At 44.6% G+C, this 25,995-nt stretch overlaps 1 long non-coding RNA gene across 1 annotated transcript; it reads right to left on the bottom strand.

Moving 5' to 3' along the window:
* Positions 1 to 7,248: 7,248 nt before the first annotated feature.
* LOC132449431 (uncharacterized) lies at positions 7,249 to 9,444 on the bottom strand. The gene is made up of 3 exons (XR_009523579.1): positions 8,835 to 9,444; positions 8,611 to 8,731; positions 7,249 to 8,520 (listed from the first exon to the last, which is right to left on the bottom strand). It is a non-coding gene; the product is annotated as an uncharacterized LOC132449431 (long non-coding RNA).
* Between the last annotated feature and the right edge of the window lie 16,551 nt (positions 9,445 to 25,995).

Here is a 25,995-nt window from a genome sequence, read left to right as displayed (position 1 = left end):
AACTAGGCAGTATGGCGAGTTTTGAAGAGGACTTTGACGGCGCTGTAAAGTTGGCATGTTTGGCTCTTTCCGTCGAAAATTGCAAAGAACTGCAAAAGATTTGCTTACAGCATTTGCTGAGGAAGAAAGATGTTCTATTTTGCATGGACACCGCTGCTGCTTCCCGGGCTTAGCCCCGCCCTAGACGATTGTGATTGGTTTAAAGAAATAAAAACAGGCCCGCCCAGTTTCCCCACGGATAGACGGCTCGAGGTAGCGTGGCTCCAGACCATTCTACTTGCTGTAGTTTGGTCTGGCTTTGCGAGACTACTGCTGAGGTGCCAGCAGGGCTAGTGGCATTTACTTGTAATAATAATAATAATTCATTTTATTTGTTGAGCACTCTTCATTCTAAGCAGAATCTCAGAGTGCTAAAGGACAAAAGGACAGTTTAAGAAAATGTATACATTTTTTAAAAAGTAGGAAATGCCTTTATGAATAAAAAGGTTTTTAGGCCAGTCTTAAAACAGTCTAGTGTCTGTGTTGCCCTTAAGAGGCTGTTCCACAGTCGAGGGGCTGCAGCGGCGAAAGCCCGGTCGCCCATGGTGCGTAGCCTGGTGTTTGGGATCTGCAGGGAGGGACAGACTGTTATTGGATCTGAGGGGGCGGGTTGATGTTTGGGGAGTGATGAGTTCTTGCAGGTAAGGGGGGGGGCATGACCGTTTATGCATTGGTGGGTGAGTAGGAGGACTTTGTAGTCAACGCGGGATGAGACAGGGAGCCAGTGCAATGAGTGTAAAATGGGGGTTATGTGGTTGTATTTCCTGACTCTCATCAGGATCCTGGCAGCGCTGTTCTGGATGTACTGCAGCTTTTGGATGTTCCTGCCCGTGATCCCAGTGAACAGTGAATTGCAGTAGTCCAGTCTCGAGGAGATGAAGGCGTGGACGAGCTTCTCAGCATCTGGCAGGGTTAAAGTGGGGCGGAGCTTGGCGATGTTTTTGAGATGGTAGAAGGAGATTTTGCACAGATGCTTTATATGATCGTTGAAGGTGAGGTGAGGGTCAAACCTAACTCCTAGATTTGTGACTGTGGTGGAGAGGGGTATGACCTGACTGTCGAAGGTGAGATGAGTTATGGAGGATGACTGAACCTGGTGTGGAGTGCCAACAAGAAGGGCCTCGGTTTTGCTGCTGTTTAGCTGGAGAAAGTTGTTTCTCATCCATGCCTTTATCTCCCCAAGACAGGCAGTGAGACATGACATGGCAGCAGAAGGGCTTGGGGCAGTTTTGATGTACAGCTGTGTGTCATCGGCATAGCAGTGGAAGGACATCCCATGTCTGCTGACAACACAGCCGAGGGGGAGCATGTAGATAATAAAGAGGATGGGGCCGAGGACAGACCCTTGTGGAACACCACAGGAGACAGGGAGCTGTCTGGAATTGCATCTTCCCAGTGAGACACTCAGTTCTGCCAGAGAGGTAGGACTGGAACCACTTGAGTGCAGAGCCTGACAGTCCAATGGTGGTGTGGAGGCGCTCTAGGAGGATTGTGTGATCCACTGTGTCGAATGCAGCAGTCAGATCCAGGAGGATGAGGAGTGAGGGTGATCCTGCATCGGCTGTCATCAGCAGGTCATTCGTCACCCTGAGCAAGGCGGTTTCAGTGCTGTGGGCTGAACGGAATCCTGACTGGAATTTTTCAAACAGGTTGTTGTGTTTGAGGTGGTCCTGAAGTTGAGAAGCAACTACCTTCTCTAGCACTTTGGACAGGAAGGCAAGGTTGGAGATAGGCCAGTAGTTGGCTAGGACCTCCGGGTCCAGGGTGGGCTTCTTGAGAAGGAGACGGATGACAGCGACCTTGAGAGCCGGCGAGACACAGCCTGACTGAAGGGAAAGGTTGACAATTTTGGTGATGAGAGGACTGAGAGTGGGGATGTGTGACTTGAGCAGAGCAGTGGGAATGGGGTCCAGGGTACAGGTACAGGGTTTCATTTTCCTGATGATTTCCTCAACATGGCTCTGAACCTCAGCAAGATGCAGGGGAGACAGCACACTTGCAGATAGGGTGTTGGCGTCAGAGGGAAGCAGAGATGGAGAGCTGGACATCTCAGAGCGAATGCTATCGACCTTTGATCTGAAAAAGTCGATGAAGCTGTTACATTGCTCTTCTGTAGCTTCAGTTGAGGAGGATGGTTGTGGTTTCAGGAGATGCTTTATGGTGGAAAAAAGCTGTTTAGAGTTTCCAGGGTTTTCATTTATTAGGCTGGAGTAGAACTGTGAGCGAGCATCTTTAAGGGAATTTGAGTAGGCCTTTTGATGCTCACGGAAGGCCAGCTTATGGACTGTGAGCCCAGAGTGCCTGCATCGCCGTTCCAAGACACGCCCAGCTGTTTTCATTTTCCTCAGTTCATGAGTGAACCATGGAGCAGACCGTGAGAAATTAACAATACGTGATTTGACCGGGGCATGGAGATCAAAAACACTGCTCAGTGAGGTATTATAGATCTCCACTAATTCATCCGCTGATGCAGATGCTGGGCAGGTGATGAGCTGGAGATCTATGCTCATAGTGGCTGCGTCAATTCTTTTCCAGTTGCGAAAAGACATTTGACGCCTAAGTGTAGTGGTAGGCAGCATAAAAGTAAAGGCCATTGAGACCACCTTGTGGTCAGATACACCAAGATCGTAGACCTGTATGTTATTGATCAGGGCAGTGTCAGTGATGACCAGATCCAGAGTGTGCCCCTTGGTGTGAGTAGGGACCTCAACATGCTGCTGCAGGCCAAGACACTCAAGCACATTCAGGAAATCTGCTGCAAACAGACAGGAGGGGTTGTCGACATGGATATTAAGATCACCAACAATGACAATGTTTGTTGAGATACTGCAGAGTGAGGTCAGCAGATCACTTATCTCTGGTAAAAAAGATGAGTTTGGCTTTGGAGGACGGTAAATGAGAAGCACTGTCATGGGGTATGGATGTTTGCATTTGAAGGCCAGACATTCCATAGAGGAAAGGTCAGGCATTTGCAGAGGAGATAGTTTTAGTTCAGCCCGGTGTATGATGGCCAGTCCACCACCACGACCAGAGCTGCGGGCTTTCTCCATGTAGTTGTATCCAGGTGGGCATGCTTCATTGAGCACGTAGTAGTCCGCTGGTTTATGCCAGGTTTCAGTTAGGCACATGAAGTCAAGCATTTTCTCTATAATATGGTCATTTATGAGGAGAGATTTATTTGTGAGGGATTGTGTATTAAACAGCTCCATGGTGATAGGAGACAGAGCTGAGGGTGGAAGTCTCTGCAAGCTCCGTAATACGCGGCGATGCACTCCATATTTTCCACTTTGCCTAGTCTTGGGTATTTTTCTATTAGTTGTCAATGCCGGAATGGGACAGCAGAGGGCGCTCGATACTGTAAGCTGCAGGGGGATCGTAGTTTCCACAGGAGAGGAGCGGAAGTCAGAGGCCGGAAGTCATTTCTGAGCATGGCGACTGCATCTGCCTGTGTCTATGCATGTCACGGTATAGTGTATATTTGCAGCTAGCAGGCGTGAGCCTTTCGCGTTTGGGTGTAATCCATCCCTCAAGTAGAGTGATTGTCTGTTCCAGAAAACATCGAAATTGTCAATAAAGCCCACGTTGGTTTCCCCACAAGTGTCCCGAAGCCAAGTGTTAAGGCTCAAAAGTCTACTGAAACGCTCGTTCCTGCGCCCAATGGTAGGAATTGGACCCGAGACAAATACAGATTTACCACACTGCTTAAGGTAGCTAATGAGAGCACTGAAGTCAGTTTTTGTGAGCTCTGACTGACAACGGGCAGAGTCATTTGACCCGACATGGACGATAATCCTCCGAATTGTAGATGGGAGAGTTGGTAGCATATCCCGGAGCTCAGCCAGGACATCAGTAACCAAGGCGCCTGGCATACAACGCGTGATAACGTTGAAGAAGCGCAAATGTCTAGTGATGGAGTCGCCGATTATCAGAGTGGATGGTGGGAACAGTGGCTGAATGACTGGGATCTTGGGGCCGGGGATACAGTGTGTGGTGGCAGTGGTTCCAGAGGCTCCCTGCAGCGGCTGTTCCACCGAGGGCTGGAGAGGAGAGGCACTGTCGGGCTCCGCCTCAGGAGGCACCGTGGGAAAAGGTGCCGATCGCCTGGAGACTGCCTCCTGCAGCAGTCTTCGCCGGGATGAGGAATATCCATTTTGCTGTTGGCCTGGTTGATCGGACTGGATGGTAGATGCGGCGACGGACGGATGCTTCACCGGAGGAACCCTTGGACAGCCATTGGAGATAACTTCAGCCCCCAGGGAGGAATCGACCGGAGGAGCAGTCCCAATCGCCGGGACACTGGCAAGCGTCCAGTGGGAAGTTGCCGGAGGTGATGACTGGGCTGGCGAAGCACGCGACAGGTCCTGCTGTTCGTCCGACTTGGCCGGTGGAGTGATTGAAGCTTCGACTGCGGCGAGGGCCTCATACCGATTTCCGAGGGGCAGAGCAGGTATGACCGCCCTAGTGTGCCTTCTTCTTCGGTCGCGAACGATGACCTCCGTCCAGGGTTGAAGGCCAGGAGTGGAGGAGACAGGTGCTCGGATGCCTGATGCCGGGTCCCAGAGGACCGTGTCCTGGAGGGCTGCACTGAGGGTGGAGATCTGCTTTGATTGATCGGTTGCGAGATCAGTGAAGCTGGAGAGTAAAAGTTCCTTCTCCCGGAGTTTTTCACTGAAACTGGAGAGGATCGCTTCTTTCTTTCGCAGCTCAGCAGAAAGTCTACGGATGTCATCAGTCAGGTAAGCTATCTTGTTTTGGGCATTTTGCAGGAGGATTGAGTCCTCAGGTGATGTTGTAATTTTGTAGGTTGTGTAGTCTGTAGCCACAAACAATCTATCTAGCCTACACTACTTGGGTGTCAGCCAGTACAATCCAGGCGGGATAAATTGGAGGTATCGGAGAATATGCTTGTAGCAATGTCCATTGCTACGAACCACCTACTTGGCGGCCACATTCCACCTAGGTGGCTTTTACTGGGCTCCCCCAAAACAAGAACGTAGGGCGGAGGTGTTGGAACAGGTCGATTGCCGATGTTGAGTATAATGATACCCAGGAGGACGTGCAACGTGGCGCTATGCCGGAGATCCCGGGCTTTGTGGCGATGGACGGTTTAACCTGTTGCACATTGATTGCTCAATGTAGAAAAGGGTGGGCAGCCTCAACAAGTATCGTACTTGTGTTGCCGCGATCCCTGTAGTCCTAGTGCTGCTGCTGCTAGCACCGCAAAACAAGGACATAGAGAGCTGCTCCCCCTTCACACGAAGCCGCTGCTGATGAATGGTTGAAGCGTTGTGTGATTTAATGGCTTTAATGCCATTCCATGTTACATTTATCGTTTTTTTTCACAACAAGCAAAACGCTTCTCGATCATTTCCCATCACGGGTTTCAGCCAGTCTTTAAATGTCGGGTCGTCAACCCACGTTTGTAAAAATGTACATTTACTAGGGATGGGCACGAGTAGTAAATTCCAAACTCGAGTGATCGAAGGAATTCCTCGAGGATCAATCGAGTACTCGTTAAATCAAATCTATTTTTAGAATGCAACGCATCTGCAGCAGGAATAGGCGTGATGATGAACGGCAATATTACCAACCAAACATGTAATGCTTATTCTCCATCAAAACAGTCAGAGTTATCAGAGTATTCATTATTTATTTTTGCAAACGTTCAAAACACATTTTCCTTACAAAAATAAATATGCGTCTCACAATTTAAATCACGTCGAACCAAGGCCTGTGAAAAAACGAAACAAGTAGCCTAACCATTGCAAATAATTTAAAGCTGCAAATAAAACGGCAGCAAATGGACTGGAAATACTCAGCGTTGTGATCTTCTCTACACGCCCGGGATTACAGCTGCGTCTTGCGGCGGTGAAAATAGCCGACACACTTTCACTTTCACCGTTGCTGCGGGTCTGCTTTCCCGAACTCACTGTTGTGTTTCAGGAGCATATGTTGCCGCATAGTACTTTCTGGTAGCTCGATTTCGCTTGGCATATTTTACATTTCACCTTATGATCTCCTATTTCTTTAAAGTATTTCAATTCTTCGCTGCGGTTTGCTTTAACCGCCATCTCTTAACTTTTTGAATTCTGGCGTGCCTGCACACGGCACGGAACGCGCCATGAAAATGGATGCATTTAATTTTCTTTGTGCCCACGACATGCGTTAGTGGTGCAGACAGAAAATTGATACATTTGCTTCAGAAAACTTTGTTTGTGTGTGTATATGCAAACTCGAGTTTGCCTGTCCACCAACCGAGTTCATTTGTAACGAGGAGTACTCGAGTAATCGATTCCTCACGCCCATCCCTAACATTTACCCATTCTCTCATAGAGCTAGAGACGCGTACGGAACTCTGAGGGGAAAATGCGGGAAATGTTGCCAGCGTCGCTGTAGCAACCAGCGACGCCAACTAATTTCAGGTCCTGTTAGCACCGTAAACTGTATTTTTTAGGCTAAATGAAGTTAAAACATGTAAACACAAATATTAAAGGGGCCCTATTATGCCCTTTTTTACTGTTCATTATTTAATTTGTTTGACCTCATAGAATTGATTTACAAAAATAAAGGGTTGTCTAGCACATTATTTTTTCTCATACTTTATGAGTATTACAACCCCTACGTGAAACACCCTGTTGCTTAGAATTTTGAGGCATTTAGAATCTTGGTGCTGACAGGGTGCTGACGTCTCTCCAGGCACTCTGTCACTCTGTCTATGGCTTCAGTGCTACCTTACCAATTTGAGCCTGAGTTGGACCCCGAAAGCGATAATGGAGCAGACGACGCAAATGACGAGCGCGATTTTAGTCGTACAATGGACCAGGACATTTCACAGTGGTAAGTTTTTGTTTATGCTATTATACACACACGCGATTTATCATGTATTTATCGTAGCTTTTCAGACTTAGCTTGCGGCTAGTAGACCACTCGTACTCTCCAAGGGTCCGTAACAAGCTTTTTATGTCCCGACATGGCATATTGTTGACTACTTTTGTCCATCAAAATACACCGTTATAACATAACATCTCTACTACCTAGGTGCAACTGTGGGAATTGTGCCACTATGCCCAACGAAGTGAAGAACGTCTGCTGTAGAGTAATCCCAAAGGTAAAACTGATGAGCTTTAGGCTAAGCTAGTTTGTTGAGAACGATGTCATGTAATCTATCCATCATCTTCAGAGGATGTATATATATATATATATGTATATATATATACATATATATACATATATATATCCTCAGAAGATGAGTAGCCTACCACTATCATCACAAAACCTTATAATTAACTTCTAGTAAACTATATTGCATGTTTAGATCATCTCTACCATATAGCAACAGTAATATCAGTCCACTTGTAATGGAAAACGAGTAATCTCATCATTCTCACCTGTTAACTTTAGTTCCAGCCAACTGTACCATGTTTGTTATTCATTAGTGATAACATTTTTTGTAAATAACAATCCTACTCGAATAGATGTTGCTTCAGCAATACCAGTTACAAGAAATCTCACCTGTTCACTGTTGTCTCAGCCATGTGTTTACAATATCAATCAGTGTTATGTAGAACTAATCAGTGATTTAAATTTTTTTTTCAATAAAAGTATGACTGGAAAACAGATGTTGCTTCCTGAATCTGTATTGTCCTATGCAGTCATGTTGTACTCAGTCACTTTACACAGTAGTTATTTTGTCTTATTGTATTTATTAGGTACTAAGATGAATGAGCTAAGTGCCAGAATCAATAACCCGCATGACACAACCTGCATGACACAACATGCACACAAACACATACAGTCTACAAAATATCTACAATATACACAAGTATGATTATGGACCTGGGAGGCACACAACAGATGAAGAGTAAGTCATTTTGGCTGTAAGCTCCCACTAAACAAAACCAAAGCAATATTATACTATTAATATTATTATGTGATTTGAATCAATTTACCATTAAAAGAAAAACAAACTATAAGGCCGCGAGCTACGGGGCCTTACTGTGCACCCTCACCTCCTAACGAAGCCAACTATTTTTTTATGTTGAGCATGGTCAGACCATTCAAAAAGAGTTGGTTTCGTTTGGAGGTGGGGGCTGCCCAGTATAGGCCCAGCCTATAAGAGGTTATTGTTGAAAACAGTTTAACAGAAAGTTCCGCTCCTTGTCCCTTAGGCGTTTCCGGCATCTTGCCTATCGCAGCTTTGTAAGCTGGTGTTGGGGATATTTAGGACATAGTTGTCGGGTCGTCATCCCGTCATGTGTGGTGCAGCGGATATGGAAGCAGTTCCCATCTGGTGACTTCGTAGTCTTCAGACCACCTCTTGATTGAAGCGGGAGACGTGACGGGCAACCAGCTCAGCCTTGGGAGAGTGTGTCTATTCCGCTGAAAGGTCTGGAGGGATGGGGATAGTCTTCATTTCCTCTTCAAATGATGTTGGGTCCTCAAAAACCTCCATGAGCAGCCTCATGAGGTCATGTACATAGTCTGGAAGATATAGCATTGACATACTAATGAATGTAGCCATAACAATCTGTAAACTGATGTGTGTTTAAAGGTTATATTTTACAAACTTACTGAATGTTGGATCTGTTTTCACGGCCTTCACAACACCTTCCCCACTCTTCGCCTGCACTGCAGAAGTCGTAGCTTGCTCCTGTGATGCATTTTCATTGTGGTGCATTGATGCTAGATACAACTTATGGTAAAAAAAAAAGCACCGCCATTAAGCAACACAGAGTGTGCCTGACAATCATTCCAATCAATGGCTTTCACAATTACGAGATGGTGTAAATTATTACCTGCACAACATTCCCATGAAGGGAAAAAACACATTCTTTGGAGCAAAACGCAATATCAGACTGTGGAATGACTTGAGGAGTCACTCTCCTCCTCTTCCTCCAACTCAAGCCGTGGTCTCTTGCTAGGTCACCAGCCTGGGCCCTTTATTGGTGTTGAAGTCAGCAGTGAGTGTGGCAAAAGAGAGGTTGTTCCGAAGTCTGCACTGACAGGAGACACCTGTGTCTGCATGGCTACAAATAACAGAAACAAATCGTATCAGAAACTGGAAAATAATAATTTAGCAGTTTTTTCCTTGGTAATGGAGTAACACTGCAGAGTAAACCTTGGTTACCCATCACAAATGCAAGAAGCCATTTGCAAATATAAACCATATCCTATTTGGTTATGAAGTTATTTAGCCGATGCTTTTATCGAATTGTTAGTAGAAAGTAAGTATGTGATACATGAATGTATGTATAGCCAATATTCTAGCAACATCAGCAAGGGTGAATCTTCAAATAGATTACTGGACTGCAGATTCTAGGTAAACCAAAAAAAAAAATAACACATCCAAAAACACAGGAAAAAGATGCTCACAAAGTTTTGTATGGATTGCATACTAAGTCACTAAAAACTCTTAGTGGCTACATACCGTTGCTGCTTACGTGTGCCTTTAGCGATCCCATGGACAACTGTGCCGCCTGATGTTGACTTCAACCGTGCACTTTGTATTCCCACAGAATGCATTCCCACCGGCGAGTTTGTTTGGGTTCCCGTCGTCCCAACGAGCCATTTCTAGGTAGCTCGGTAACAGTGATTTGCGGTAGTCATTTACTCCCCCTTGCGGGAATTTTATGGTATTGTAACTTTTCTAACCATTTATATACCCCAAAACGTATGTAAAGCGCAATAGGAGAAGGAAAAAACGGAAAAGCATAATAGGCCCCCTTTAAGTCAAATTGCATTTGTTACCTTTTACTACCTTTCGAGGGCCATCATTTCAAGTTTTATTTTTTACTACCTTTTACCACCGCGCGGACCCCCTGACATATCCCTGATCCATTTTAAACCGGATTTCTCCTTTAAAGGTCACATATGATAGCACCAGGTGTGAGTTTGATTAGCCGTTACAAGCCGTTTAGAAAATCTGCCTCTTTTGACATCACAAGTGGGCGTGTCCACCTAGATGTGTGCTGGATAGATGAGGACTGTTTGCTACAGTCCACACTGGGTAGGCTGGTAGACTGATCTATCCAGCCTAAAGGCCTAAATGCCACAAGGGGATAAAAATAACAAAAGTTTGCCTTCCTTCTTTGACGTCCTCCATTGTTGCTCTTTGTTTAATGTCTCACATTCTTCTTTTTCATTGAATTTATTGGCAGGCTACACCATGCTGCGCTGCAATGATGTCACGATGCTTACGTAGCTGCCGCGGCTATCCGCCATCCACATGTCCTCCAGAACCATCTGGAGACTTGTCCTTGGAAACTGTTTGGATAGGGGTAGGCCCTTAAAAATATATACTTGGTAGGAGATGCTGGGGATGCGGATTGGTCCAAAGCACTGTTGGTTCGGACACTAATGCATATTGTTGTTCTTCTAAACCTTGGCAACATGCAGATTGGGTTGCAGGAGTTAGAGAGAGATAGATAAAGCACAGTGCTGATCAGCAAGCCATGTAGCTGAGAGGTAAACTATATCTATCAAAGAAAGATAGAAAGAACCACAAATTGTATGCCTCTCTCTCTCTCTCTCTCTCTCTCTCTCTCTCTCTCTCTCTCTCTCTCTCTCTCTCTCTCTCTCTCTCTCTCTCTCTCTCTCTCTCGATCTGAGCTCATACGATCAATACTCTGATTGTTTGGTCATTAGAGTCTTCAGCGCGCAAAATACTCCCCTGTCCTCTACACTCTGGCCGGTTCAATTCTTCAACAGGAGAGGCCTCACTAATAGTCCCCCTGTCTAATCAATATGATTGATTAGGCTCCGGTACCGTATGACGCCTGGTATTGAACCAGTGATTTATACCTGTAACCTAATGTCAATGAAGCTATTCGGTTCAGGTGGAGAATTCAACCTTTTACATTTATATTTATTAATTATTAAGTAATACCTTTAACGTAAAATCCACTCTGCCTTTGAGTTCGGCTGGAGAATTAAACAACTCATACCTATGTTTTATTAAATCATTGAACAGAAGCAGCTAATCAAAGTATCAAGCTGATCCACTGCTAGTGTATTCAGATTAGGGAGCAGATAAGGCAACCCATTAGGGAGCAGATAAGGCAACCCAGTCGCCAAGAAAAAACGTTGACAGTGTAAGTTTCCATGAACACTGTATACGTCGCATTTTAACGTAAAATAGCGTGTTATACTTACAGTATCCACGCGTGCCGCTGTGGAGGCGGGTTTCGGGGTTTGGGTTTCACGGGTTTCGCGGCAAATTGTGGACACGATTGTTGAGGGGGGGAGGGGTAGACTGTTGTTGACCGGGGAGGGGGGGGGGGGGGGACACACGTTTGTAGGGGGGGGGAACACGTTAGTTGAGGGGGCGGGGGGGGGGGGGGAGACACGTTTGTTGAGGGGGGGGGGGACACGTTTGTAGGGGTGGGAACACGTTTGTTGAGGGGGGGGGGGGGGGGGACAGGTTTGTTGAGGGGGGGGGACACGCTCGACAACGAGAGTTGGTTTTTATTGAACGCTCGACAACGAGAGTTGGTTTTTATTGAACGGAACTTCAACACGTAACAGCTGCCCGAAACAATGGACACGTCACTCTCGGTGACGGTGTCGACAACAATGAACACATGAACAATGAACATGTTAATAGAACAACACACAACCACATAACATCCTGAACCCATTAACCCCACTTAATCCTAACAACAAAACAAGTTAACAAAAGCCCCTTTTGTCAACTGACAACCCCAATTCCCAGAATCCCCCGCGGCTCCGGAACACGGCGTCCACACCCGTGGTCGCCACAATATATATATTTTTTCATTTTACATTCCCCTCTGCCTTGGAGCAAAGCGTGACCCTGAAAACGTTTTCTTCTCCATTCGAAATGAATGGGGGAAAAGCACCAACAGGGTTCTCCTATACGTCATACGTTCTCCTAGCATTTGGTGAAATTGTTACGTAGCCTATATTAATCTTTATTATCTGAATGGGAAATGCAATATTTTAGGACAGATACACCATTAAACGCGTTTTCTAATGACATTTCTAGCGAGAAATGTACATTTTCCTTGTATGATCTTTATTAATCTTTATTATCTGAATGGGAAATGCAATATTTTAGGACCGATTCACCGTTAAACGTGTTTCTAATAACATTTCTAGCGAGAAATATACTTTTTACTTGCATAATCTCTTTAGTCAGTGATTGTGTCTGATCTTTAGTTTTATAGTTATTAGGAAGTCGCCAAAAGCATACGTTGACAGTGTACTTTTTCGTGAACACTGGATTACGTCGCATTTCAACATAAAATAGCGTGTTATACACACACACACACGCACGCACACACAGGCACACACAGACACACACACACACACACGCACACACACGCGCACACGAATTTCGCTGCTAAAACAACAACAAAAAAATATTCCCTCAAATATTATTACTTTCAAAACATTGGCCAAAATGGCCAATAATATCTTTTTTATTTGGGATGCTTCTAGGACATTTTGGGTGGATTTTGAACGGTATGTGGGCATTCCCCCAATCATTTCGAATGGAGAAGAAAACGTTTTCAGGGTCACCCTTTGCTCCAAGGCAGAGGGGAATGTAAAATGAAAAAATATATATATTGTGGCGACCACGGGTGTGGACGCCGTGTTCCGGAGCCGCGGGGGATTCTGGGATTTGGGGTTGTCAGTTGACAAAAGGGGCTTTTTTTAACTTGTTTTGTTGTTAGGATTAAGTGGGGTTGATGGGTTCGGGATGTTATGTGGTTGTGTGTTGTTCTATTAACATGTTCATTGTTTGTTGTCGACACCGTCACCGAGAGTGACGTGTCCATTGTTTCGGGCAGCTGTTACGTGTTGAAGTCTCGTTCAATAAAAACCAACTCTCGTTGTCGAGCGTTCAATAAAAACCAACTCTCGTTGTCGAGCGTGTCCCCCCCCTCAACAAACGTGTCTCCCCCCCCCTCAACAAACGTGTTCCCCCCCCCTACAAACGTGTCCCCCCCCCCCCCCCCTCAACAAACGTGTCTCCCCCCCCCCCCTCAACTAACGTGTTTCCCCCCCCCTACAAACGTGTCCCCCCCCCCTCAACAATCGTCTCCACAATTTGCCGCGAAACCGTGAAACCCAAACCCCGAAACCCACCTCCACAGCGGCACGCGTGGATACTGTAGGTATAACACGCTATTTTACGTTGAAATGCGACGTATCCAGTGTTCATGGAAACGTACACTGTCAAAGTTTTTTCTTGGCGACTGGGTTGGATAAGGAGAGTGAAGGCATGTGACTGAAGCACGGTTAGATTGTGGACCTTGGGCTTCCGCCTCAACTCCTGCTGTGGTTTGTTTTGGGTTCTGTATATTGATCAGAAAGAGAGAAAAAACTGTTTGTTGTTTCAGGTTCTATCTCCCACTCCATCTTGTCAACACCACACACACACACACACACACACACACACACACACACACACACACACACACACACACACACACACACACACACACACACACACACACACACAAACTAACTTGTGTCCTTCTTGTAGTAATTAAAAAGATTCATGTTAAAATCCTTTGCATAAAACTTTTATTTCGTTGTACCTCCTATTCTTTGGACCACCATCCAGGATGTGTTGTCCAAAAAATATAAACTACAATGTTTGGTAGTGCTGAAAGGATTATGGCCATCAGATGTACTGTTATTGTCATTCTTTTCCACCTCACAATAAATACCCAGGTTTATAAATTCCTGTTTCGGAAAACAATGGATGGGGGACCAGCAACACACAAATCTTTTCTCTCTCCCTTCCTTTTCCCTTGTTTACTTTTGCTGTTTACACCGAACCCCAGTGAATTCTCAATCCCCCTCTCAAGAGACAAAGAATGGCTGAAAATCAATGCATTGAATTTGCCAAGAAGACAGCCAGCTGTGACATCCAGCCACCCCTCCCCCTCCCCAAATCCTCTTTCCTTCAACTTTCCCGAGCTGAATCATCTGTTTCTTTTTACTATGCAAAAAGAAACACCAACAGTTTGCCAAGCAAACTGTTGGTTTTGTGTGTGTATGTGTGTGGTGGTGCGTGTGAAGGAGTGTGTTTGTGTGGGTGCGTGTGTGTTTTCATATGCGTTTGTGCGCATGAGGGTGCTGACCTATGTGTGTATGTGTGTTAATTACACATAGCTGTAGATCCCAACAAACCTCAAACAGACAGCCCAGCAGGCCGAGAGTTCAAGTTGGCTACTCTTCTGCATGAGGCGTCTTTCATGAACCTAAAGTGCTGAAATACAACAGAAAAAAAGAGGGACTAAAGGCTCGGATCTGCAGGTCTTAGATTAGGGATGACAGACGATAAAGGCTGGCTTGCTGGAAAAATAACCATCTTAACAGGAATGTGCAAACATATATATATAAATTAAAGCTCGGGCCTCACTTTATGGGGCCAAAGCCTAAAGCAGACCCAAAGATCCTGATAGACCATTAAGACCCTAACAAAGACCATTAAGACCTTTTTTGTTTCCATTTGGTTTACAACGCTTGAATAGCCTCAGCTCGGATCTGGTGATGGGCGACGAAACCTCCATCACCGTAAGTCAAAAGGCTGAGGAGTTAAGAGTCTTTAAAGTTTTCAATTGATCGCTTTAGCGCCCCTTATGGTCGTATTTTGATGGACTTTAACCCGGCTAACCTTCACCTATGCTTCTTTAAGTACACCAAGTTTGGTGATGATTGACTCAAGTTTACCTCGCCTTTAGTCGCCTAACATTGATTGGGTTAACGTGGACGTCCAGCAGTCATTTTGTTACAGGTTCAGGGTTGCCTAGAACATGTGCTCAACATTAGTGGTGGATTTAATGATTTGTTTCCGTGACCCAGTTCGCGAGATTCAGTTCGCCAAGAGGAGTCGTTCGCGAATCGTTCGTTCGTTCAGTCGAGTTTCCGGTAGCACTAACTCCACTGAGTCTGACTGACTCAGCTGAGAACCGTGCAATAGCATGCATTCCATGATGCGATTTACCGCTATCGGAAACCAGGCTGAACGAACAAACGATTCGCGATTCTCCTCCCAGCTCAGTCAAGTTTCCGGTGAATCGATTCACCGGGAACCCGACTGAACTGGGAGGAGTCGTTCGCGAATCAGCCTAGTTTACGGTAGCGGTGAATCGCATCATGGAATGCACGCTATGGGGGATTATCACGCTGATACGTAGTACTTCCGCATTCGGTGTTCTTTGTGCACTGTGACATCCGGTGAATCACTCATCATCACTCTGGCGAACCGATGATGGAGGACCGGCAGTTCACTTTCACAACATCCCTGGTAAATGTACCCAAAGTCACGTTTTCTGACGTTCACAGACTTATCGAACAACACTTCATAACAGCCCGCTCCAAACTGGACAAGGGATTGTTTATTTTTCGAGAAATATATCGACTACGAAGGTGAGTGTCTGCTAGCTAGCTTACGCTAGGTAGGTTGGCTTATGCTAACGTCAGTTTGGCGTCAGCTCAGTCTGGAGGGATAATGAAATGATAAAAGAGATGAAAAATAAGGTAGACTTGTACTTCTTTGGTACATATATGAATGTGTATCTTCAGCAGAAAGTGAAATGAATGTGAAATTAACTGAATGAATAAAGGAACTGAAAGAATAAAAGTATTTAATTCATTCCCTTTTTCTGAGTACATCATTTACTACATTACATATTAACATTATTTTGAATACTTTCAGGATGGACTGACAGGACTTTAAAATTGATTATAGATGAAAGACTTCTCATTCTATGACATACATGTCATTCAATATATACAATGTTTTCAGTATACAGAATTACAGCTCCGGAAAAAATGAAGGGACCACTCCAAATGTTCAGTGCCTCTCGTTTTAATATTTATATATTATATTTAATATTTATAGGTACATGTTTGAGTAGAAACACTATTCAACAGGGATGTAGCCTTTTGAATCAAGTGCTCCCTGGAAGTTGGTCATCACACAGCAGACGGTCCACAGCTGGTTGACTGTCCCAGACAAGGTGAGAGGACAGTGCGTTCCCAGATGCGGTATTCCTTGACTCTGTGTATTGCTCTTTCTACGAGGATTCAAAGTCGGGCGATTGCTTTTGTTTTCAGAGCATCCTCTTCGGTGAACTGCGCAGTGGTTAGAGACAAGTTAATTAGGATTATTATTGTGAGTGCCTCAGTCCATCTTAAACATTTGTCTACATATCTTAATGGTCACATTTGGTTGAAAATGTTGTTGTGTTCTTGTAAGATGATGTTCGGGTAATCATCGACTGCACCGGTAGCAGTAAATCGCTGGACTGTACTGCACAAATTTGCTTGGCATGGTGTTCTTGACTTGCTGTTTACTCATCCAGATGGGGAGGGAGCCAAGGAGCAGGTAACGGTAGTTGGCCCACGGTATAACAAGATGGGAGACAGTGGACACACTGACCTGAAACATGTCAGCCAGCACCTTCTCTTGCAGGCCTGCAGCAACCCGGCAGCAGAAGAGAAAAAACTCAACCAGTTGCAGTCTACACGTTGGACTGGGAGAAATGGGTTCAAATGTTTGTTTCTTTTTCTGAGCTATCGACCAATAAACCAACATGGAGGCAGATGGTTGAATAGCCTCCCAGAAGTCACAAAAAATCCCGCCAATGGAACCCGGAAGCGTGATAATCCCCTATTGCACGGTTCTCAGCTGAGTCAGTCAGACTCAGTGCTACCAGAAACTCGACTGAACTGGGAGGAGTAGTTCGCGAATCGTTTGTTCGTTCAGCCTGGTTTCCGGTAGCAGTAAATCGCATCATGGAATGCACGCCATTGCACGGTTCTCAGCTGAGTCAGTCAGACTCAGTGGAGTTAGTGCTACCGAAAACTTGTTTGTTCGTTCAGTCGAGTTTCTGGTGAATTGAATGGTGAACGAGACGAACGAGAGAAACAAACCGGTTCGGTTCGTTCGTCCTAAAGACTCGTTCATTCGAACTGGTTCGCGAACGAACGAGCCAACACTACTCAACATTAGGCGAGACAAATGTCTGCAGGATTTCATGACTGTAGAAGAAAGGGGTCAGAAAATATGGCTGTCCAAAGTCTGCATATTCAGTTAATTGTTATAGTCCCCCCCTATCGGCCGATCATGGTACAATTTGGAGAGGTTGCATTTTCAGTTCATTGTTATAGCTCTCCCTATAGCCCGATATGGATACAATTCGGAGAGGTTCATCTTGACCTATGTGCCTTTGACTACACCAAGTGATGTTGATTGTTCTAAGTTAACCTTGCCTATTGGACTCAAGATCATAGGAGTCCATTTTGGTGTTGATGTAAGCATTTAAGTCTTTCCACGTTTTAAACCACACCCTTTTTTAGAAATGAATGGCTCCAGGGTGCTTTTATCTTTATTGTGTTTGTTGTTATGTCAGATTGAAGACAGTGCTCCATGGATGATAAGTGCTAAAGGATTTTTGTCTCAGTCAAAAATCCTAGGATCCTTTGGGAATTTAGTCTTTTTAACCAAGTTCAAGATGGTTGTAAATCTATCCAAAAAACAGTATGGATTCCTCAGGCAGATTTGTTCACCATGAGGATATGCATATGGGGGCAAAGTTTCATGACTGTAAGTCAAAGCGGTAATGAGATATGCTTGTTCAAAGTTAGCATTTTTGTACTATTGGTATAGCGCCACCTTTGGGCCAGTCAGTGTAATATTTGTATTAACAGCTGTAATAAGTTCCACAAAAAGTGTGCCAGCGGATAAGGCTGTGTAAGTCAAATGTGGCGGAATAATAACAATTAAAGCTGCAAGCAGCATTTTAGTGTTTGTGAATGCCCATAGCCAGCCATTGAGAAGCAGGCAGGGGCGATTCGAAATTAGCCAAACACTGGAGACAGGACCAATATTCAAAATGTCGGTGTTAACCACTCAATTTCATCATAGACAAACCAGACAGGGGGCTCAATGTTCAAAATACCGGAATTGTCCTTTAAGGATTGATTATGGTCCCACGTTCACGCAATGCAAGGGGGTTACGGACCATTTACGTCCTTGCGCACCCTCCTTGCGTCCACCACAAGAGCCTGACTGGGTGCGCCTCCCAAATTGGGACCTTCCGTCCAGGCGACGAAGCAGCATGGGGCTGTTATTGATCTGCTCACTAAAACCCAATGCAGAAACAAAACAGGTTCACGACTGCTTCGAAGCGTCTTCGTGGTCCTTGCGTTGCGTGACGTGGGACCATAATCAGAGTAATTAATCTGAGTATGTTACGTCCGGGTCAGCCACTGAAGGGAGGTAAAAGAAGGCCAAAACTCACTTTTGCCACCTTTGAGAATAAAAAATTACCAGTCAAAATGCAGTTTCACTGTTGCGAGGTAAACCATCCATACCATGTTAAACATAGGAAGGGCAGTCAGCCGCATCTACTCCTTGCACCCAATCACAAATCATCTATTTTTTTAATTTTATTTTACTTCCTGTTTGGCGGCTTCGCGTCAAATTTGATTGGCTGTCGCTGCCGAACAGTTTTGAAAAATCTATTCAATAACTTTTGTCAACATAGCGCCACCTTTGGCGCTATGTTCAGCTGGGCTTGGCCCAAGGATTCCAATGATATTTTGTTTGTGACAATTGGATCAAAAGTTATAAACATGAATGTATGTCCAACTTTGACTTGTTGATGGCACTAGAGCTCTTGAGCTAGCGACCCCAAAATTGCTGTGAGGGATCATCGGACTGTCCTGAATCAGTACCTGAATTTTGCCAAGGCGTTCCATGGACTGCCATAGACTCCAATGGCAGTATAATAGGAAGACATCGAATAACAATGGGTGTCTCACAGCTTCGCTGCTTTACCCCCAATAATAATAATACTAACAATTACAATAGGTTGCATTTGCATTTTGTGTTTGGCACCCCTAATAAAACTAACAATCACAATAGGTTGCCTTCGGACTTTGTGCTTGGCAACCTAAAAATAAATAAGCATGAGAAGTAAAAATATGAACCTCACACTACAGGTGACACACACACACACACACACACACACACACACACACATATACACATGCACACTATTAGCATAGTCATAAACATACACACGCAGAGCCCTTTATATGTGGTGGTTGACATTTTCAAACAAATCATTTTGACAATTATTAAATGTCAGAACGGTGACTGTCTGATATTTTGCGATAAAAAGCAAGGAAAAACCTAGTGTATAATGTTGGTGGGAGCTGGGGAATGGAGTTCAGGTTGTCGTACAGATACTTCTGTCCTATTCTGTGTCAAAACAACAGCTAAGGCATGTTAATGAGTCTAGTCTGGGTGAGGTCCTGCCATCAAAAAAACTAATCTTAGATTAATTTGATGCATAACAGTAGGTATTTATTTTAAAACTAAATTACCTTCAGCACGCTCTCAGACAATCAATTGGTTAATTATTCAGTCATGTCAGTTCAGTTAGTCAATAAAATACATTTGGGTATCTCTCTCACACACACACACACGCACGCACACACACACATAGACACACACAACAATTGAAACAACTTAAAATCATACAGAATTGTTTATGAACAACTTCCCTGTTTCAAAGATGAAATTAAAGCAAATTGAATTTAGACTGGATGAAATAAATCAAAGCAAATTTTTCAGAGGATAGTGAGCACCCTCTTGTGGTATATTGTGGAAAAATTAAAGCTAAATAAGGAACTTCTGAAAAGTAGGATTTAATAATATACTGGTATAAGGGTAAGCCTTACCTTTACAACTTTCCCTTTACACTTAACTATTATCCCAACCCTTACCATGGCAATAACTCTAACCTTAATCATAACCCTTAACCCTTAACCACACCCTTAACCCTGAATCTTAAACCCTGATTGATTTAAAGAATTGATTTAAAGAATTGATTTTTAAGAATTGAAATAGCAAAGGTATGTTCTAGTAAACAAGGTCATGTCATGGAAGCAAATGTAAATCTGAAATGCAAAAGCCTATCGAAGGGAAAGGATAACATACACACACAAAAACACAGACACACAAACAAGCTTATACACAAACACAAAAACACAAAACACAGACAGCATCCATCACTTCAATGAGATAATTATTGACTTGCGCTTTTGTGTGTACGTGTTTAGAAATGTGATTATGCGTGTGTTTGTGTGTGTGATTATGCGGAAATTTAGTTTTATGCTTTCTTACTAAATATGTATATATATCAATATATGTGATATATATGAATGTATACATCTATTCATATACACAACAGAATCCAAAGTGTTAGATAATCAGTGTAGTAGTGGAGTGTAAAACATATAGGGCCCTATTTTAACGGTCTGAAACGCAAGTGAGAAGCGCCAATCGCAAGTAGCTTTGTGGGCGGTTCTATGGCGTTATTTTACCGGCGCTATTTTACCGGCGCAAAAATGACTTGCGCCCAGCGCAAATCTAAAAAGGGTTGGTCTAAAGTAGCCTAATTACCCGTAGGTGTGGTTTGGGCATAACATGCAATAAACCAATGAGAGTGCCAGCTCCCATCCCCTTTAAAAGTCATGAGCGCATTTTAATCTGATGAGTTGATATTTTGACAGCGTGTCTGCAGTCTCCGATGAGACAGATGCACATGAATTTCAAACTTGAAATGGCTCAGTTTATGGCCAAATAGTATGGCCTAATTCACACATGGAATGAGGTATTCGTCCACAACTTCAGAAATACTGAGTCCTCAAATAAATTTCGGCAAAGAAAGCTTAACACACATATGATATGCGGTAACTGTGTTTCTATTCTTCTTCTGATTGTCACTTTGTGAAATTCGCTGATGACACAGTCCTCCTGTCTCTGCTTCCCAGCGACACACAACATCAAAGCTCAGCTCTGCAGGACTTTACAGAATGGTGTGACTGTGAAGGCTCTGGTCTTGAGCTCAACATCACTAAGACCAAGGATATGATTGTGACCTTCTCCCCCAAACAGAAACAGGTGGCTGAGGCAGTCACCACTATCATCCAGGGGGAGCCAGTGGAGACAGTAATAGGAATACAAATACCTAGGAACATTATTTGACAACCTGCTAAAGTTCTCCTCTAACACAGAGGAAATCCTTAAAAAGTGCCATCGGAGACAATACCTACTCAGGAAGCTGAAATGATTTGGGATCAATAAGGACATTCTCACCACATTCTATTATGCCTTCATTGAATATGTAATAACCTTTTCTTTCACTAGCTGGTTTCACTCCATCACCCTGCAAAACAAGAACCGCCTGTTGAATGTGGTTAAGGTCTGCTCAAAGATCATTCGGCAGCCTGTCCAAGCTCTCTCCCCCCTATATGACCAACCGACTGTAAAATCTGCCCGTAGGATTCTTCAGGCCCCCTCCCATATCCTTTTTACTGAGTTTGAATGGCTCCCCTCAGGACGCAGACTCCGCTGTCCATTCTGCCGGACACAAAGGAGGAAGGCAACCTTTCTCCCCAGGGCTGTCCAGCTCCTTAATGCTGACCACTAACTTATCATGCAGCATAACATGCTGCAATGCACTTTACAATGGGTGTGAGTGTGATGCGTGTGTTGATTATACAGTGTTTGGTTACTTATGTTTGTTGACTGTGTCTTGTGTTTTTTAAGCTACTGTCATGTTCCCCCTTTAAATTGCCCCTCGGGGACGAATAAAGTGATTTTAATTGAATTGAATAGCATTTGAACAACGCGCCACCGACTTTAAATCAGGTATTTCCTGGTTTGTGGCGCAAGTGGTTACTGAAACGGCAAAATAGCACCAGGGAACGATTGCGCCAGAACACGCCCCCTCCTTTCGCCGAACCGCCCCTTTGGGCGCAAGATCATTCCCTAATATACCAACAAGTGGCGCAGGAGGGAAAAGAACGCTCTGCGCCAATTGCAAACTAGCAACGACACATGCGCCATTAAGAAAGTCAATTGCGTCGGATGCAAGATAGGGCCCATAGAGTTGTTTCAACACTGGTTTACTGTAATTTAACTGAAGACTTATTCTTCAAAAAGAGTTTGTGTTAATACAGGGAGTCAAATTTCATATTCTGCAAAACACTCTACAGTGTTGATTTCAATATAACTAGTTTTACTCCAGAAGTCAAACCATTGGTGGTTGTCTGAAAGAGGCGGGAGTCTAGCCAGACACACTCTTTTATTTGGACTGGAAAATTATCCGACATCACTCAAACTGTGACTAGGAACATCCATGTGTAAGTATGTTGAAGCAAATGCGTATTTTAGAAGAAGCTAAGGTTAACCATCCGTATTGGTTAGCTAGCATTAGCAAACCATGCTTAGCTAACAAAGCAGCAACATTATACAGTGAGGCGGCCGCTTCTCATTGGGAATCTATTGAAAAAAGGCGTTCGGTGGACACGGGCCCTAATCATTTTCTTATGAAGATAAGTATAAGCAACACACTGATTCAGCATGGCAACCAAAGCTTAATAACAATGCGCACAACAGTCATTTTTGTTTTAGAGCAGGTTAGATGCTTGTTTGCCACTCCATGCTATAGCGTCAGGACCCTGCAAACGAAGCCCCGGGAAACAAAGACTAAGGGAGTTTCTCCGTGGGAGTCCCGGGAAACAGAGACTAAGGGATTCTCTCTGTGGGATTCCCTCGAAGAAGACCAGGGAAGCCACCCTGATTGTAGCAACCTGATGTGTCGTACTTCACTCATCGTCAGGATTTCCACTCATAGATGACGCCACCATGGATCCTCTGCTCGGCGCAGCAACACATCCAATCTGTGCCATCCACCGACCCTTGCCTACACTGACCTTGAAGTGATGGGAGGACTCTCAATTCTGTCAATCAGCGGTCAAGAAGGCAGACTCCATTTCGGCCTACGCATCCCTCATGACCCTCCACTTCCTGACAGAGACTTGGATCACTCCAGATAACTCTGCTAATCCTGCTGCCCTCTCCACCGTCTACTCATTCTCACACACCCCAAGACCATCAGGGCGAAGAGGAAGGAACGGACTCCTCATCTCGCCGAAGTGGTCCTACCAGGTCCTTCCACTAGAACAGCCGTTCTCAATCTGTGGTACGCCCTCTAGTGGTATGCGGAGTATGAACGATTTTTTGAAGCAATTTTTTGAAGATGAAGCAACCGTTAAAACAATGTTTTGCATGTACCCATCATATGCAATGATCTTAAACCTGCATTGACTAACTGCCTGTGACGAGGAGTAGGGGAAGCAAAAATTTTGCAAAATCGTCCTGTGACGAGACGTTGAAGTCTGCCTTCAGGCCAGACATTTCTGGACTTTTGGATGCAGCGACGCAGCGAATATCCTGCGCTTTCAGACAAGGCTGTGCGCTTTCTCATTCCATTTGCGACCAGGCTTCTCTTGATCGCAAATGGTCGCAAATAAGAGCGATGACTACTGTCATGTCATCGCTCTTATTTTATCCCCAAAAACGCAGCTGATCGGACGCATCACATGATTCGGAGGCATGCTTCACATTTAAGGATTTTAGAAACTGATTCTTATTCTTTTTTTTCAAAAATGCATTCGGAAGAGAAGGGAGACTAGGGTTGCTCACGGGTTGGAATGAAAGGGAGAAAAGGGGACAGAGTTGCCTGCGGAAGCGATGTCTGAGATGCAGAGACTGCTTCACGCTACCAGTGTCTGTTTCGTACGGTGTGGAATGAGAGCTCGTGGAGGCACTATTGCGCAAGTACGCCTGCGTGCTTGCGCAATAGCATGCTGCCCGAGAATGAAGTATCGCTGTCAAATCTGTCCCTGGGAAAAGTAACGTTGCTTGCGCCGAATTGAAAAAGGAAACCGCTATAATGAAATAGCGGTAATATTTCCACATTAATTGATAAAATAACAGGGGATGGGAAGGGGGGATGGCTGTTTCAAAAGGGGGATGATTTTGATCATTTTAATTCCAAAGGGGGATGCCATCCACCCTCATCTCGTGTGCTGGAAGCAGGTTGGATACTGAACCAAGTCTGAGGCTAAAGCTAACCTCAATCGACCAAGACATGTACCCCTCTCACTAAGCATGATAGGCCTAATTTTCAATGTGTGCCTGAGTACATTCTCCTTCAAACCTAAACATAGTTTATATTCTGACCTTATGGCACTTACTGCAGTATTTTTTAATACTGAATACGTTGTTTTTCTATGATACACTTGTTCTTACTCATGATAGTTTGATTACAGTGTTTTCGCAGTAGCCTACACATGATTTCTCTCTTTGCTGTGCATGATTGCTTATAACAGGATTGTTTGACTCCAGTATTTAAATATTCATGTTCAATTCTTTGAATGTTTTGATGCAGTAAAATTTACCTCACATGATTGGTTGACTGCAGTTGTTAAAATTAATATTCAGTGCTGTGAATGCTTTAATGCAGTATACTTGTTAATAACCTCACTAGATTGACTGGTATGTTATATGCCAGATGATATCCCAATTTGCTGGGTAGCCCTATTGAAGCAGTTGTTCAATTGTTAGTATTATCCCGTTGCAAGTGTTTAAATACAATACATGAGTTATAGACAGTTGGTTGCTTCAGTCAGGTAAAGTTATGTGAATAATAAATCGTATTATCAATATTAATGCCTTCTGTGTAAACTCTATGTAGTTATAGGCCTACGCACTTTATTTTAATTCCGGTGGTACTTGGAGAGCCAAATCATTTCTAAGGTGGTACTCATGGTAAAAAGTTTGAGAACCACTGCACTAGAACACATGGCCAGATCTACATTTGAACTCCACGCTGTCACTGTCACCCTTCCCATCAAGCTCTTCATTGTGGTGATCTACCGTCCTCCAGGTCCCCTTTGTGACCTCTACGACAAGATGGATGCCCTTCTCATCTGCTTTCCTGAAAATGGCACACCACTCGTTATCCTTGGCGACTTCAACATCCTGCCAGAGAAGTTGCACTCCAACTAACCAACTTTTTCACTACCTTTGACTTAATCCTGTCCCTTTCTCCTCCCACACACAGGGCCGGGAACCTACTTGACCTGATATTCACAAGGTCCTGCGGCACCTCTGCTCTCTGTAACCCCGCTCCCCGTGTCTGACCAATCACTTTGTTGCTTTTTCTCTACCCTTGAAGTCCATTCCCCCCCCTCTCTAGCCCTCAAATTTTCACCACCCGCCTTAACCTCAAATCTCTCTCTCCCTCTACGTTTGCCTCAACCGTTCTACCTTCTGTCGAACGATTCTCTCAACTATCCACCGAGGAATCTCTGGCACTCTGCTATCCTCCCTCTCCTCCTCTTTGGACTCCCTCTGTCCCTTCCACTCCAGACCTGTGCGATCCTCACCCCCCCCCCTCTCCTTGGCTGTCCGAATCTCTGCAGACTTATAGAGCAGAGTTGAGGGCAGCTGAGAGGAAATGGAAGAGACTGTCCTAATGATCTATCTCACTATCTTTTCCTTCTCTGATTTCACCTCTACTGTGTCAACAGCCAAATCTGCCTTCCACCGGACTTCAATCAACCACTCTGCCTCAAATTCCAGGAAACTTTTTTCCATGTTCTCTTCCCCCCTCACCCCTCCCTCCCCTCCACCTCCTTCCTGCCTCACTGCTGATGACTTCGTTACCTACTTTACCCAGAAGGTAAAGGAAATAGAGCCCCTCTTTCATCCCTGCCACCATCCTCCCTACTCCCATCCCCCCCTCTGTCTTTACCCAATTTATTCCTCTCACCTCCGACGCAGTCAACAGAATAATAATATCTAACCATGCCACCACCACCCCTTGACACTGGGGTGGGCAAGGGGTGGTGACACTATCCCTTCCTCTCTCCTCCAGGCTGTCTCGAGCGACATCCTGCCATTTCTCACCGCGCCCATCAAATCCTCCCTCACTTCAGGCATTGATCCAGCGTCTTTCAAGGCCAGAATAAAGCCTCTCCTCAAAAATCCGACCCTTGATACCACCGACATCCAGAACTACAGACCGGTTTCTCTTCTTTCATGCCTCT

Source organism: Gadus macrocephalus, chromosome 2, assembly GCF_031168955.1.
Source record: "Gadus macrocephalus chromosome 2, ASM3116895v1".
NCBI classification, from domain to species: Eukaryota; Metazoa; Chordata; class Actinopteri; order Gadiformes; family Gadidae; genus Gadus; species Gadus macrocephalus.
The sequence above is the reverse complement of the archived record's forward strand: the minus strand, read 5'-3'. Positions and strand labels throughout refer to the sequence as shown.